Below are 16,878 nucleotides of genomic sequence, written 5' to 3'. Positions count from 1 at the left end.
GCTCTCTCCCTGGCTTCTGTTCTCAAAAAGCAAAAGTCCCAGGCTGTTCTTCAGTATCAGCCATTACAGTGTTTCAGTTCTTTCCTCCCAGCCATTTTCAAATGTTCAACTTAAAAGGAAAATGTTTCATTTTAGGCCAAATTCCCCCCTCCTCTCCCTTTCCCCTCTCTTCTCCTTCATCCCCCCCCCCCCCCCCCCCTCTTTCTCTGGAAGAAGAACAAAGTCATTCAAATCAGGAAGCTAAGGAACTCCATGTATACTTTCCACTGGGACCTCGATCCCTACTGGTTTGGCTTGATTTGATTGAAGTGTAATTTAATCCTTCATCATTTGTCGTAATGTCATTTATATATAAAAACAGCACTGCATCCAAACTTCAGATCAGCACCGAGGAGCTCTCCAGGAGGCATGAAAATGGAGCCGAGGAGCAGGCTTTGCTGATTGCGAGGAGGGTGTGAAGCTGGCAGGCAGCGTGACTGCCTTCCTACTCGCTGGGAAGGCGCTAGGATGAAGCGTGTCATAGTTAAGTCAGGTTGCATTATGTTAGTGAAGATGGGTCTGGATTCACAGCGAAATGAAGGGGTGAGCACATCTATGCAAAATAATTCAGGTTGTGGAGGTGAAATACCTGGGAGGAGGTGAACAACCTGGATTTCAGCGTGGGCTAGAAAATGGAGTATATTTGCAAGCGCACTGGTAAATGTAGTGATGATAATGTCACTGCCCTCTGTTACCAGCTGAAGCAAGGTAGGGCTGGAGTCTGTATACCTCAAACCACGGCTTTATTTGTAGTAGAGGAAGGGGAGGAAAGGGAAGGGCCTTTCATGGTGGGAAATGTCTTCCTAGCTCTCTCTGCCATCACGTGCAGGTTTCCTCCATCCCCTCTTCTTCAGTGACCTCTACGTTGTTGGTACTCACCTTCAAGTGTTGGGGTTGGGGCTGCAGTACTTTTTTGACACCGAGTCCCTCTCATGGAGCCTGTAGATGAAGTAGCAGAAGTCACCAGACACTCATCTCAAGGCTGTAGGAAGCGGAATCTCCATCCTTTGCCTCGAGTGTCTCATGTTTAGCTACGCACAGCTAAAATACTGAACATCTGAACTCTGGCATCTCTCTGCTCCTTCATTTGAGCGGTGTAACGTGGGAGAGGACAGGCAGGGAGGGGAGGTCAGCAGCCCTGCTGTGACTCCAGGAGGCTTGAAAGGGCTGGTGGCTCTTGGTGGTTACGGACTCGGCTGCACTCAGGCAGTGAGAGGGCACGTGTTCCAAACCCTGTCTGGACTCCCCTGTGAAACCTTTTCTCGACTCCAGCTCTCAGTGTCCCCACCTGTGAAACGTGAGCTCGTCGATCAGCGGTGAGGCTTGTGAAGAGGCAATTACAAACATATCCCCACGTTACTACTCCTGTTCTTCACTGCAGCTCTCAAACAAGTGGAGCCTCGTCAGAATAAAAGCAGCTTCTGAAGCTTTGGTGCAATACAGTACAGACCTAAAACCAGCTCAGCACAGGGGTAACTGAGAGGTGTTGGGAAAACTCTGCACTCAAAAGCCCTGAGGCTTTTGTTTTCAACTCCGTGCTCTGCTCGGGCAGGGTTTGCTCCCCGCGCTGCAATCTAACACGCAATCAGAGGCACAGACCTGGCTCGGCACCCGGGCAAGGTTGCTTCTCATCCTCTTTCAAGCTTGCTGGCTCACCGCTCCTTGCCTGAGCATTTTTGGCACCATCTGGCCTCGCAGCTAGGCATGTCCTGGGATGCACTGCGGCACGTCCTGCGGAGAGCCACCACAGAACAGGAAGGTTACAGCTAATCTGCAAATGTCCTGTGAGGTGGTTTTACTCGAGGATTTTTTTGGGAAAGATGCCGAACATCTTTACTTTCCCCTTCCTATCCGTTTGCCGAACACCCTAAAAGGAAGTATGAATGAGGGGAACAGATAAGCCTTATCCCTCAGAAAGAAAACATTCCTGCAGTCAGAGTATATAAGCCAGATACCCCCTGCCTTTCTTCAGCCCGAGCCATGCGGGTATCACAGCAGCCGGAGCCTGGCTCTCTGCTGGGGCTTAGGACAAGAGCCAGAGGTCGCAGGGCTGGTGGATGACAGTGCCCAGCACAGCCCTCCCCTCTCCTGCCACCCTCCCCGAGGGACCAGGCTGCCAGGTCACCTGCGATCTGCTCTGTGGAGCTGGGAGGACCTGCTGTAAAACACCGACCAGAAACATAAGCAGAGAGGGTCGTGTGAGGGCCCCTGCTCACCCTCCCCGGGCTCCCCAGCTCCGCGTTGCGCTGCGGTCGGGGCTCTGCTCTGTCCCTTCCCTCTAACGGCAGAGCCGAGTATCTTTTCACAGCACTTGTCAAAAATTAAAGCAGAACCTTCTTTCAAATGCTCCGTCTGTACTTGACTGCCAGAAAAGCGATTCTTCCTCCAAAAAATTTGCATTTAAAATTCCAAATATGCACTTTTGCTCAGACGAAAGAATGTATGTTCCCGCTTTCAAGTCAGGTTCTCTGTGACCTCTAGGTTTTAATAATTTCAGCAAAGTGTCATTTGACAATTCAAATACAGTCAGTAAGCACAGGAAAGTAAATGTCCTTTAAGATAAGCGCATATTATATTGAGAGTTGATGATAAGAAGATTTCACCTACAGCTAGAAACTTCAGAGTAATATGTATGACACTTCTGCATATTACAAAACTGGTTTGGTGAAATATTGGTATTTCCAAACTTCAGCTTTGCCAGCGCTAAAATATTTCCACTGTAATTCATAAGGAAGTGTGATGGCCTTGTATACAGAGGTTTCACTGTTTAGCTTTTGCTTTCCAATTAAAAATAAATTAGTGTTCAAATCCTGCTTGCTGCTGATCTGAGGGGACGAAGGAGCACGATCTGGATGGCCAAGATCTGCTCTGCCAACCCACTCCCTTGCCACGGTGCCGTGCTGCCCGCGGTGCCGCAGCCGGGAGGTGCTGCAGCGGGGCCAGGGGTACCGCTCCTAGTCCAGGGATCCACAGGAGGCTGGGGCTGACCCCACCGGCTCTCACCCCTCAGCCCCAGGTGGACGTGCTCGTTCAGCTTCGGGTTCCCCCCGTCATGCTCCAGTTTCCTCAGATCCTCTCGACTTTATTGTGCTCTCCCGAAACCCTCGCACAGAGAGGGCTGTTATCGCACGTACACCCACCTCTCCGCATGCAACTCAAGCCACCAGTCAGCAAGTAGATCAGCTTGTCACAATAATTAATAGGCCTCCCTGTGGTCCCTGGTAATCCATCCCAGGACTGCACAGCACTGGCTCTGTTTTACTTAGGTATATGTAAGCCTTAGAACTGCCCCAAACAGAGCCTTTTTCATGAAACTGCTTCATTCAACACCTTATAAGGGCTGCGGGCACAGGGAGGGGGCAAGTTTACACAGATGCTAGTGTCTCAGGACTCGCTAGCAGGTGTCTCCTAACTTTACACAGACCACCCTCACACTAAAGGGACTCTTTTGCTTTGAGCCTGTTTGAGTTACATGACTTTGGTCTTTGAGTTCCTGTTCAGCGGGCGATTTATGACTTTCCTTATTGATAATGCTCCCGTAAGCAGAGGGATGGATTGTTAGCCAGCAGTGTGGGTTTCATGGCGACTTCGAATAACTGAAGTTCCCTGACCATGCAATTCCTCAGGCTTTCTAGGGAAAGGAAAACAACAACACCCGTACAGGCTGTGGGTTTTTTCATTTGTTTGTTTGTTTATTTAAAACGGGGGGGGGGGGGGGGGGAAGAGCTAATGATAGGTTTAAGCAAAGAGTTTCCTCTGAATTTGGCCGTTTTCTCTCGCTGAGGTCATATGACAGCTGAGATTACATGATTAGAAATGTTTTAAGGCATTCCTTCAGCCTCAAGAGGGGAGGAGGGAAAACATTTAGGGTTTGCTGTCTGTAGTTCAGGAAACAAACATCTGAAGAGCTCTCCTACGTAGGGGTGATGGTGGAGGGTGTTGCCTCTTTCTCCAGGGATGAAGCTGGGAGGCAGTGGTGAGCTCAAGCTGCCATTCCTGACAGAGAATTCAAGGTCCCTCAGGCTTTGGGAAGTTTGGGTTGGGAGGACAGGCTGTTGCAAAATTTGGGTCCTTTTTTGCCGTTCTCTGAAACCTCCCCGATTCTCATTAGGAGTTACTGGGGAGGAAGTGTTATTGGGGTGACTGTAGTGCCCAGGAACCCCACAGCAAAGAGCTGATCCCGGCTTCAAAGTTCCGTTTTCCACAAGCAGCCTCTCCTTCGTCTCTGCCGTGTTGTTCATTGCTGGTGCTACTGTTCCCTGTCACCCCTGCAGCCCTCACAGTTGTTCCCTCACACTGGGAGAAAGAAATTAGTCTGTAAGTGCCCGAAAGCCCTGTGCCACATAGGATGGTAAACAGGATTTAGATCTGGACCTGCTCCATGATGGAGCCATCACCATTACAGCTAAACACTTTGGCCAAACTCTACCATGTCTGCTCTCTCTGAGTCACACCTTTACTCTGTTAAAAATCCCGCTGAAATTAGCAAAATATCCTCTTACAGAGGTGAGAAATGCTCACATTACCCAGGCTTTGTGCAACTTTCTGGAGATTATGTAACAATTGCTGTTTTGTTGCTGGCCAAGATTTCTTCCTACTTTCTGTGCTAGCTCTCTGAACACGAAAATACCCCTGCAAAGCAAAGTGGAGAGTGTATTACTGCAGGTTGCAAGCCAATTACTATCAGTTAAAGAACAAAAATATAATTGGCAATGTCTGAAGTGAGCCCACCTCTTGCAAATATTTCTGCGTAGCACGATACATTTCTGCTGAGTTCAATTTGTCAGCACATTGCAAGATCACACTGCTGAACAGTTTAACCCCGCCATGCAAGGATGGGTTTCACAACACTCTCGCATTGACTCACGAGGTGAATGAAAAAGTCCTGTTGGCTTCCCAGTCTGTACAGCTTTACCTCCACTTGAATTTAGCCACTGAATTTCTAATACTCGCCTGGACGCACCTGTACTGCACAAAGGGAACTACGTATTAAAATACGCACCTATATCTCCCTGCAGTGCTATTTGGGAATTACTCCCTCTGCCACCATTTTGATCCTGGTGAAGGTTTCTTGGTGATCAACAGCTGTTTCCATGGCATGACCATTCAGTGGACTACCTGAAATGACCTCTAAGTCTCAGTCCTTGTAGACAAATGTCTCCAGTCAAGCCCTAACATTACAGCTGTGCCTCACAGGCTGGTTCAGAAGCAACGATAGGTGCTCAGTGGTATAAATCATATTTCTAGTTCAAGTCCTTATCTGGTGCAACAAGGAGTAGCCACAAGATTAATTTCCTTCTCCTGCTTTATCAGCTCCCGCTAGAAACGAAAGGGGGAAGGTCTCCCGCTGATCATAGGGAGGTTATTGGCTGAGTTTATTCTTGGCTGCTTGATAACTTTATGCTTCAGCCCTCATCCCTCAGGTCATTTAATATTTTGCTCTTGACAGAGCTGTAGAGACACCAGTTGAAGCCCAGACAGTGTGTGTCAGGTACTGGATGGTCTCTCAAAAGGCAGCTGGTGCCATTTGTGAATGGTCCCAGGAAGCTGTAAGGATGTCTTCCCATGCCCCTAGCCCCGTGCCTAACACAAACATGCTTTATAAAAGCTGTAAGGGGTTAGTTTGGATAGACATGATAAAAAATAAATGACTTTGTTGTGCTTTTGGAACGAAATAATGCTTTAATAGCAGAATCCTTTTTCAAAGTTAGTAGTTAAGAGTAAGCAGTACTGTAGGCAATCCAGGCATCTGCTGCAGGGATTTTCCCTCGTAATTAGTTAATGAGCTTGATGTACTTTTCCCATCTAATTAAGATGCCATCTTTTTAACCTTGTTAGGAAAAGTAAACTTTTGAGACATATTAGAGACAGGTTCCTTACCTGACCCTTGACTGTGCACTCTGGTGAGCTGGCAGCACCCTCCTGGATGGCCGCCCTGGGTGGGTAAGGAAGATGTCTGTAAGTCTCTGTGTGTACAGAGTTGAAGCAAGATGTACAATACTCACCATGCACAGGGAAGCTGGGAGACTAAAGGAGAAGAGCAGGCAAGAAAAAGTCCATGCGGTTCTTTTCTGTTCAGTGAGTCAGTCTTCCTTTCCACAGTTGAAAGTTTTGGTCACCTGAACGAGGTCTCTGTTCCCAAATCCTCACATTTGAGGTACAGAGTGCTGCTGGTTTTGCATGGTAACCTGAGCGATTACCTCACCAGGACACCTCTTCTTTAGGGCTTGTTCATTAGTCTTCCTTAGGAGTAATGGCTGTGGCATGCAGTGACAGAGCTGGCCTTCCTAAAGCCCAGTATTGGGGATTTACAACAAAACTGTCTCTAGGAAAATTGATCTTGATGAATATATGCAAGCTTGTTTCTCTCAAGAGCTCCCCAGTTCCTGAAGCTAGAGGAGGCTGTGTCACCACAGTCCCATGTCCATCACTGATATTTTCTGCTTGTACACTCTGTCCCGCATGGAGTGTTTGCAGGTGGATAGTACCTATCCCAGTCACTTCTCTGGTGGGTCTATTCACAATGCTCAATTAACAATTAGTATAGAAACACTAAAATGGAATAATTCCATAAACTGGAATTTCCTTTGTGAGCCCTTTTCCGCCTCCCTTGCTGTCCATGCACTTTGGGAGCTCCCTGGTCGCTGCACACCTGGACTCACATCCAAACCAAACCTGCCAGGACTGGGACTTGCAGAGCTTCAGGGAGGTGGAGTTCCAGACCTGATTCCCAGCTTTGACTCCACCTGAGGACCAAATAAGCGTTCATCTTCATTCTGTGCCTTATCCTTACTGTGATTCACAGGATAAAGGTGCACAAGAGAGCCCAAGTGCAGGACTGGGAGGTAGGACAGCCTTCTCCCAGCTGCCTGCATGCTAATGGGTGATTTGCTGATTTGTGAGCACCGTCTGCATGAGCAGAGGGAGTCATGCTTATTCGAAGACATACCCCAGATCCAAAGAGAAGCAGCAGATCTCACCAAAGCCAGTGGTTTCACCAAACTCAGAAGAAAGAGCTACTTTGAAAGACCTCCAAGAGCTGGGAAGCTGCAAGCCCGATGGTTGGTCAGAGCTGCGGGCTGAGAGTTTTCTCTGGCAGCAAATGAAAGGAGTATCAGCTACAGTAGCTGGAAGCCGCCTGTGTGCTGGAGTGCCAAAATATAGGAGAGAACGTTGTGAGCCTGAATCCAAAAGGAGAAGGGCTGGGGTGCTTGGCAGAGGGATTGCTAAGCGAAGAACCTGCCAGCTCTTGTGCTGGGTTCGCATGAGCACCATCACCAACGTGGCAGGCTGCAGGGGGGAGAGGCACTGACAGTCAGAGGCAGCTAAGGGGACCACGGCCACCCTTGTTTGCTCTGCCCAGTGCAGAAGTCACTTTGGTTGACACGGGAGGGAACAGTCATGGACCTACACGACCTCCCACCACCATTACAGCTCCACTCAGTTCTGTTACAAACTGTCATGAAGCACAGGGGTCTGGGGCATAAGTCTCCCCTGCTAACGGCAGGTGGAGGAGCAGCCCCTGCTCTTTCACAGAGCAGCTGGTGCACCAGATCCACATTAGGATGAAGGAGACCTCGTAGAACAGAGTAACTTATTGCCTTTCAAAACCAGAAAGTGAACTGGTGGCCGCACCGGGGTTTCTGTCAGCTTCTTTTCCCAGCTGACCCCATTTTTATATGTTCCCCCTTCATAGCTGGGCTCCAAAGCCTGGATATATTTCCTCCTGGCCTGCCATCATGCTGATAGGATTTAAATATGAAAAGCATTGCTCTCTGTGCAAGTTAAGCCTTTGGTTAAAAGTGCAGGATGTTAAGAGGTGCAGGATTTTTTTAGTCTCTTGTAAGGTCTTTTTCAGTGTCTCCTTATGAGATGGCATTGAAGGTCTCTGTAATATAATGATCTCACACACTGTATATGCAATATCTCTCCTCCCTTTATGTAGAGTTTCCTAGCTAATTTCACAGTATACTCCATTAAATCGCCATCCTTTGCCGTGAACTCTGGAGGTTCTTGCTGCCACATGGTACATGTGGCTGCTGCTTGTGTATCTGCCTTGAATTAACGCGGACGGGCTTCACCTCCTGCAGCCTTTTTGCAAAGATCAATGGGCTTAATCCTTCGCCTCCAGAATCAGGCCCCAGAGACACACAAATCCCCTCCAGTGAGCTGTCTCTGCCTCTTACCCTGTGGTCCAACTTTTCCTCAGCAGCCTTTGAGCAAAATTTTGACCTCCTCCAGTTTGGGAAATGCAAAATCCTAGAAACTCAAGGTGAATGAACCAGGAGGTGTCCCTCAGCCAGCTTAGGACCCTCTCCCTGAACCACAGCCTGCTTGGGTCGACGAGGCTGTCATCGCTCCCAAGTAGCTGCAATTAGCAATTATCCCACACCTTTGCCATTGCTCATCTGTGCCCAGGTTTGGAGGACTGAGGTTGCAGAAAGCTCCTTCTCCCCCCAGAAGCTTCAGAATAAGGGTAAAAAGAAAGAAGAAGAGAGCAATCATGGATTCAGGACTGCCAGCAGCACTTTTACAACTAAGATAATTGCCTTCTCCAACCTTTCACTTATATTTTCACGAATCGGTCAGCCCAAGGCTTCATCCACAACCCAGTTCTGTCAGTGGTGTTCTTCCCATTGTCTCCAAGTGGGCCATAAATCCAGCTCCCTGAAGGTGACCCTCAGCTGCGCCCTGCCTCGGCGCCAGGCACCCCACCATGCCCTCTGGGATGGCATTTCTTGGCGTAGGAGCCCTGGCTACAAGGCAAGGACAAAGAGGGAACCGTAGGTCTAGCTGCAGACTTTTACATTCACATGGCTTCCTCTTGCTCAGCCAAAACAAAAAAAAAGGATAAAGCAGGGATGAGAAGACAAAGAAAGAACAAGCAGGGCAGAAAAACAATGGGAGGAGAAGGTTACGGCTATAAAACACACTTTAGCATTAGCTTCTCCTATAAACTGCAGATACAATGCACCCGGTTGAGCAAGGAGGCAAATTCTCTTCTTTCTCCCCAAACCATGTACACCTCGCTCCTTGAAGTGACACTGCTGCCACCTCGGTCTCCCCAGGCGGCCGGCCAGAAGGGAGGCTGCCAGTCATTCGGTGGTGCTTTGATGCGGGCACAAAAGAGCAAGTCATTTGAGACGCTTCCTGACTGGTGGCCTGTATCAGCTTGTGAATCATCTGAACACTTCTGTTTAATCCGCTTGTGCATCTTTGAAGCCTTTTCTGTCTCGCAAACAAATGATCAACTGCGACTTATTTTTAATTGATTAAAAGGTTCCAGACATTCCCCTGCAAAAACAAAATACCCGGCCTCGGTACCTCATGGAGGAGTGAATTTTTTAAGTATTGATTCGGTCTCCACTGAGTACAGTCAAATATTAGCATCAATTTGTGAGTTACTTGCTAGGAAGAAATGTCAAAGGTTCAGCTTTTACTGTGATCTAATCCTAGCTATTAAAATACTGGGATCTCAAGGAAAGTAGCTGCAAGACAGTGTCAAAACGGCTTGGACTACAGTGTTGTGTATGGCACACTTGATCCGAGGGGGCTACAAAGTCAGGTCTGGCGTGTGGAATGAAACCCTGTCCAAGCAGTACAGGGACAAGCTCAAAGCAACACTTCCACTGTTGTCTTTCATTTGCAGCTAGACACACATGGAAGGACACCACTCTGTGTTGCAAGACATTTATATACTTATCCTCCCATTAAGTTTTATGTGAATTAATTGCTGCTTTCCATTCCTTCTTCCGTGTTTTGCTCTAACTCTCTGAACAAAAAACTAAAATTACAAAATCCAGCTGAAACTTAATTGAAAACACCAAGTTCCATCTGGCCTCACATAAATTATGGTCAAAGTTGCCATTTTAAAGAACAGTTGTTGTTGTTGTTTTTTAATGCCAAACTATAAATCAGCTCAAATTGGGTTCAAACCAGCTTGAAATTGGTACCAGGTTTGCTCAATGAGTTTGCAAACTTGAGCAAAAAGCTTTGGGCAAAGCTCGGCTGAACACTGAACTTGCAACGAGCCAAGTGAGCGTGGGGTTTTGTACTGAACAATTCCCAGGGGTGTGCTTTTAACAAAGAGGTGCTGGGAGCTGATTCATGCCCGGTGGGGGGTGAGGAGGACGGTGTGGGTAGGGATGCCCTTCCCTTCCCAGAGGGGAGGCGAGAGGGGAAGGGAGCTCAGGTGGGCACGTTAGGTGAGGAGGGGAGGGCAGCGCAGGTGCCTCTTGTTTTGCCTTGACGGGGCTGCGAGCATGTGCCCCAGCCTTTCCCAGGGAGCCTGCTCTTAAAAGCAGCTGCAGCACTGCCTGGCTCCTTCCCTGGGATGTGGGGGGCTGAGAACCCCGATATCACGGCCTTCCACCTGACTGCTCAGCTGTGACAATGGTGGTAGCGAGTCCTTTGCTGTCGCTGCTCCGATGAGCATCCTCTGTGAAGCCAAAGGATGACAGGACCAGTGGGTGCCTGATGTCAGGCTAAAAGCAACCGTATGGCCGTGCAGGTGAGCTGTGCGCGTGGAGGTGTGCGAGGGCTTGCTGCAAAGGCTTGTGGCAGAGCATGAGTGGTTTGTGTTCGGGTGGGCGTCCACTCACACCCCTGGGAGCGCAGGCAGAGCCTAGCCCCTGCCGTGTACAGAGCGTGTGTTGTGTCCTGGTACCTGTGTGAGAGCGGGCAGAGGACTCCTCTCTCCTCTGAGTTGTCTGCTGCTCTATTTAACCTTAAAAGATGTTGGTCTGAGGGTGTTTTTAACCACACAGTCTAAAAATCCCTCGCGTGGCACTCACTTTTGATCGTGTAAGCAAAGCGAGTCTGTGTTTTACACTCTTCCTTGGCTTTCCTGATGCTGAGGAGGTGTAAGAAAGCTTTTCTCTGCAGCCCCTAGCTGGTTTGTGTGCTGCAGTGCCAGCCTGGCACCAGCGTGCTGCTGTCCCATGAGCTACAGGCGGTCGTGCTGCTGAAGCATGGTCTGAATGGTGAGAATAAGGTCCCTAGACACAAAATGTGTCTCTGCGGCACTGTCCTGCCATTCAGCTATAGAGCAGCTCTTGAGAGGCTGTAAATAATGCAGGAGAGATCCTGCGGGATGGTTTTGTAAGAGGAATCAGAAGTGAGATTACTCTGTGACATTAGGAATAAAAACACCTCTTAACTCTTTGGTGAACAGTAGAGTTATTAGTTGCGTAAAACGTATAAATTGTCTGAGTGTAAGATGCCACTGCCCTTGGGAGGCTGACTAGGTTATTTTTTTGGTATTTATTTAATGGCTGCACATCTTAAGACACAAATACTCAGCTGATCCTTCTTCCTTTTTGGTTGTGTGCCTTCTGGAGTTGAGCATCCTCCTGTGATGTGCAAATGATGAGTGACTTCTGATGATCAAAGACTACTGGCTTGATAGACATATTTCAGCTTCCTATTTGATACCCAGATGGCATTTCGTATCAGCCCTCGCATCCAAACGTATCTTTTTCAGAGCATGTATTTACCAGATTAATTCTCTTCAGGCAACCAGTTAAATGGGAGCCATTCCTTCTTCTGACCCTGCTTCTGCCAGACTTGCGATGGCAAGTACCTTTGCTTCTGTGAGTAACTCTAGGCACCCACGGGGTCCCCCGGGACGCGATTCAGATGTGCAAATTTTGTTCCGAGCAGCAGTGGGGGATTAGGATCCAGTTACTGGGAAAAGCGTTAGTCCTGCGTCATGGTAGTGTGAACAGAGCAAAATCCAAATCTCCTGCCATGCGGAAAATAGGATGGGGTAAACGCCTCGCAAATCGTCCATCCTATCTCTGTGCGTGCAGTCCCTGTGTGATGGTGCGGTGCTGGGGGAGCAGCCACCTGCCCTGGCAAAGGGCTTGTGCAGACGGAGGCCATGTGTTCAAGCAGGCTGGTGCCTGGCCGTCCCTTACGCCGGAGGAGTTGGTACCTGCAAATCCTTCAGTGGGGTTGTCAGAGGAGCCTGAGGGAGTAAGTGCTTCGACTCAAAACTTTGCTCTCAATGCAAATTCCAGGTGCGAATCAGAGCATTTTGCTGTAGCTGGTTGGGAAGCACATGTTAATTCACATCACAGGGAGAAAGAAATTGTATTTTATTTTTCATTTTTAAAAAGACAGAGTTAACGTTCTCCTTACTTTGTCGAAGGAAGACACCGGTCCACGGTGCGTGGGGGAAATGCTTTAGCCTCTTCCCTTTCTGATACTTCCTTTTGTCTTTAGTCAGAAAGAGAAGGCAAACCAGCGTTTGCCCCGCCGCATCCTGGAGGAAGTTTCTGCAAAGAAAGTGCTCCCTGTGTGCAAACCCATATTAAAAAGGGAATTATAGGTGATTTGTATTTGGATCCAAAAGGCACTTTCTGCTGAGAGGGGATCGATCCGTAGGAGCATTGTCCAGCTTCATTTCACATTTTTCCTGTCCACTAGAGCGTAACTAGTGTGGTCGGGAGCTGGCTCTGAGGTCCGAGGTGCGGACCACAGCCTCTCCTGTCAATGCTGCTGCTGAGAATGTGAAGCACTCCGAAATGTGATGGGCAAAAACCAAGCCAGAGGCAAGTGATGGTTAGAAATGGCGTCCTCGGTCCAGAGAGATCTGTGTCCTTCTCAAAATGGCAACATGGTGTGTGCTTTGGAGAACTGTGGCTTGATTTTTTCTGTCCCCTGGGAGCTGAAGGGTTTTCCTCCACCCTCTTGAAGTGGGGGACAGAGCAGCGAGACTGGCGCTGGCCGAAACGGATGCTGCTTGCTGCAGAAATGTTGTGCTTATATGTCCGGTTGCTGTTGTCCCACTGTTTAACCTTCCAAAGTGAGGAAAAATACTTCAGACCACCGAAGGCAGCAGTAAATGGCTAACATTGGCTCCAAAACATTATAAGAATTGCAGGGACTTTGATCCCCCATCACTCCACCCCCTTCTACTTTCTGTTGTTTAAGATTTACCAAACACTGCATCTCTTCGCATAAAAATTCACCTTTGTGTTGCTACATATAATCATTGAACAGTGATAATAACAATAAAACTCCTAGGAAATCTCCCTGTGGCAACAAGTAATTGACCCAAGAATTTTCACTACAAGGATTTTTTTTAATAACCACACAGCACTAGAGATGCTCGTTCATCGGGGGATACACCACTATTGTTCTCGTCAGTCCTGATGCTTTGCCTTCACCCTTTGAGTTTTCTCAAAGGATTGAGATTATTTGGTTTCTTTGAAGAACAAAGGATAAAGAATTTTTTTTAGATGACTGGCTATTTTGATCTGCAAGGTCTGCGCGCAGTGTGAGGGAACAAACATCACTAAATCATTAAGGGAAAAGGGAAGGGTATGCATAATGGAAAGGAGAAACACAAAAGCCACCGAGTCCAGTGGTTAGAGGAAGGCGCTGGCAGCCGGTCCCTGGGTGTTGTTTTCAGCTCCGCCGCTGATCCAACACGAGGTTTGCTGCCTCACTTCTCTGGACCTTGGTTTCTCTTATCTATAATTTGGCAGGATAACTCTTACAGCCAAAAGACTTTGTCAGGTTAAGTTGGTTATAATTTTCAATTCCTTGGGCCTTTAGAGAAATAACAGACATTAAGTAGGATGTCTTACGTAACCTGCCCCAGCGCCTGTCTTCAAGTGCAGCCAACGCTTTGCTGCAAGATATAAGATGTCATGAATGTGTCTATGAAAATCCTACTAGGCTGCCCGACCTCCCTGTCCGTGCCTGGACACAGTGCCGAGGATGCCAACCTCGGGTACCCGATGCAAGGTTGCGGTGAGCACCGGGATGAGGGATGTTCACCTCATCTCCGCTGCTGCAGCAGTGCACGGTCCTCAGCACGTTTCTTCCCCTGAAATCTTTTGTCCCCTTCTTGCTGGTAGGGACTGAGATTTTGCAGCGTGAGGGCCCGTGCGTCAGCCGTTCAGATAATGGTCAAAGCATCTAATTTAGGAGCCATCATCCCCAGGCTTGCTGATGGTTAGTGTCACGTAGGAGGCCTTGAAGGGGATGTAAGGCAGACCCATGAGACTCGAGCAAGGACTGGCCAAACCGAGGTGCCTCCTTCGCCCCCTGGGCTGTAATGCTTTAGACCTTGCCTTGCTGTTTTCCAGTAAACAGCTCTACAGAAAATCGAGATCGCTCTGTAAATCTGTATGTCATAGGATAACACACAAATGTACTTCCCATTCAAATGTGCCTTTTCCATTTTGGGAGATAAGAAAATATCCCATGTTCTGAGGAAATAGGATTAGCCTGTAATTAAGCAAAAATCCTTCTATTTAACATAACAATTTTTTAAAATTAAAGAGTGAATATTACCTGCTAATTATGGGGTACACAATATACATAGAGCAATGTCTAATTTGTATACGAGTGTCTATTTTTATTCTATTTGAAAAAAATTAAACGTTAATATAGTCATTCACCCAGATGCATAAGTAAAAGACATCTTCTAGACTTCCAGCTAAACAAACAGCATCCTGCTGAGCTGAGTCCATCGCTGCTCCTGCCAGCTGGAATACAGCAGATGATGCTGTAGCTGACTTAAAAATTCAGTGTCTGTGCTCAGCTCGTGGTGGTGGTCACCTACAGAGTGAGCACACACCACGAGGCTGTCTCAGACTGTCCTTGGGTTGAGCAAGGTCTCTGCAAGGGTGTTGTGGAGCTGGAGGCTATAAACCATGGAGGACAGAAGAGTCCTGAACTTTGGAGAAGTTTTGGTCTGGATCCAAGCTCTGCAGCATGATCCTTGGCCAGGGCCTGGAGCCGTGCTGGGCTTGTCCTGGTTTTGTGAAAAAACTGTAAAAACCTAGTGTAGTTTTCACAAAGTTTGGACTTGTACAAGTGAGCTTGGACTATGCTGTGGTTGAACTTTGCTCTTTCTTAGTGGATCTTGGGAAATGGTTTGCTTGAAGCTGTGGAGGGCAAGTGAACTTATTGTCCTCAAATTTTGATCCCCCTATTACCCATCAGTTTTAGATTTAGTCCTGAATTCTGCAAACACTTAAGCACATGTTTTGCTTCACACACTTAACAGGAGTACTCACTTAGATGCAGTTAAACATATGTACCGGTTTTCACAGGATCCAAGAGTCTGCCACAAGTATTTCAGCTTCAACTTCCTTTTCGCATCCCTCGAATTGGAGCTGGTCTTGTTTGAGAAACAACCCACTACCCTAATTAGTCACTTTGATACGCTAATCTCCTTGCTGCCCTTTGGACATATTGATGTGAGCATGTCCCTAATCTTCAGTGGGGATTTTTTCCGGTGACTTCACGTTCTATATGTCTCCTTGAGATGAATGAGTGCTCCTGACACATGAGATGGTAGTAGCTGCGGTGGTCATGGGGTTAACCAGAACAAGTTCCGAAAACACATGAAGGGAGAAAGCACCATGTTTGCTAAAGTGCCACTGCCACGTATGAGAAGTTTCCCAGCTTTAGCTGTCTGTCCTTGGAAAAAGAACAGTGCTGGTGTGCTGCACCTCAATATATTGACTGCTAATGTTGTGCAGCATGGTAGCAGGGCAGAGGGTGGTGGCTGAAGGAAGGCAATGCTGGATGACAAGTGATACCTGTTTTTTTCAGGAATATGGAGTATTTTCCAAATTTCAGCAGTGCTGCTTAGCTTACACCAGCCTGGCACCTGAGCAGGTTGGCTTCAAGTCTGCTGTCGTGCATGAGCTTTGGGTGCAGACTGCAGGGTATTGCCCTCCATCTGGGGGGAGCAGGGCAGCTGCTTTACTCCCCGTTGCAGGAGGCTGATGCTGCACCATGATGGTGCTGGGCTCGGGGCCAGGCTGTGCTGTGCCCCTGCCCGGGCTGTGCTCAGCAAGCAGCGTGGTCCCTGTCCCTTGGTTTCCTGGATGTAGAAAGGAAATACTAAAATCTACCTTGCAGAAAAATGAGGCTTCCTCAATTAATAAACGTGCTCGCAGGCTTGCCAGATGAAAGAAATGCAAAATACCTTGATAGCTTCTTTTATGATCATTAATAATAGTATAACTTACCTGAAAGGCACAGTGCGTGTCCCCAGCGAGTTTTGATCTCTTGTCACGCCTGGGTATGTGGGATGGGTAAGGCTCTGTCTCTCTGGGGAGTTGTTAGATGAGAAAACAGGCGGCAGATATTTCTCCACCCCCTGCTTCGCTCTATTCCCAACACTGCTTCGCTTCCAAGGATCAATATCTGAACTGAGAAATTATATTATTAAGCTGCATATTGTAATCATACATCAAGTAGAGTCCACTTCCCCCCCCTTGGCACACATTAGCATGCCCTGGTGGAATGGTGTTTCTTTTGAAAAGATTAAGAGCATCAGCCATGCAAAATATGTGGGGTACAGGAGCGGGACAGTCCTTCTGCAGAGCATGTCTGACTGCTTTGCACGGATTGCTCCTTCTCAATTTGCATTACAGAAAAACAATCTTTTATTTATTTAAGTTGGAAATCCCTTTGCATCTGAACTTCAAGTGTGCAGCAAACACACTTTGATCATTTTAATGCAGAAGTCACTGATTTACAATAAATATTGTGTTTTCTTTTCATACTTCTTTTTGTTCTTTGAAGAGATTAGAGCAAAGGAAGGAAAATAATTTTGACCTCATTAGAATTGCCTGGTGAAAGAAATGTGCAGAATGAGGAAGATGCTGGGCTTCAAATTGTCCCAAACTAAGGACAGAAATTACAGCATCGATCTATTGGTCGTTAAGTCCTGTGGTGGTTTGTTAGGACTGGGAGGAGAAGCGACTCTACTCACAGTGACTTTGAATGTGATTTGGGGGAGTCTAGTTGTTTGCTGTAAAGTATCAGGAGGAAACGATGCATCCTGAGATGCATCATGGCTTTGGG

The sequence above is a fragment of the Aptenodytes patagonicus genome, chromosome 16, assembly GCF_965638725.1.
Source record: "Aptenodytes patagonicus chromosome 16, bAptPat1.pri.cur, whole genome shotgun sequence".
NCBI classification, from domain to species: domain Eukaryota; kingdom Metazoa; phylum Chordata; class Aves; order Sphenisciformes; family Spheniscidae; genus Aptenodytes; species Aptenodytes patagonicus.
Note: the sequence above shows the minus strand (reverse complement) of the source record.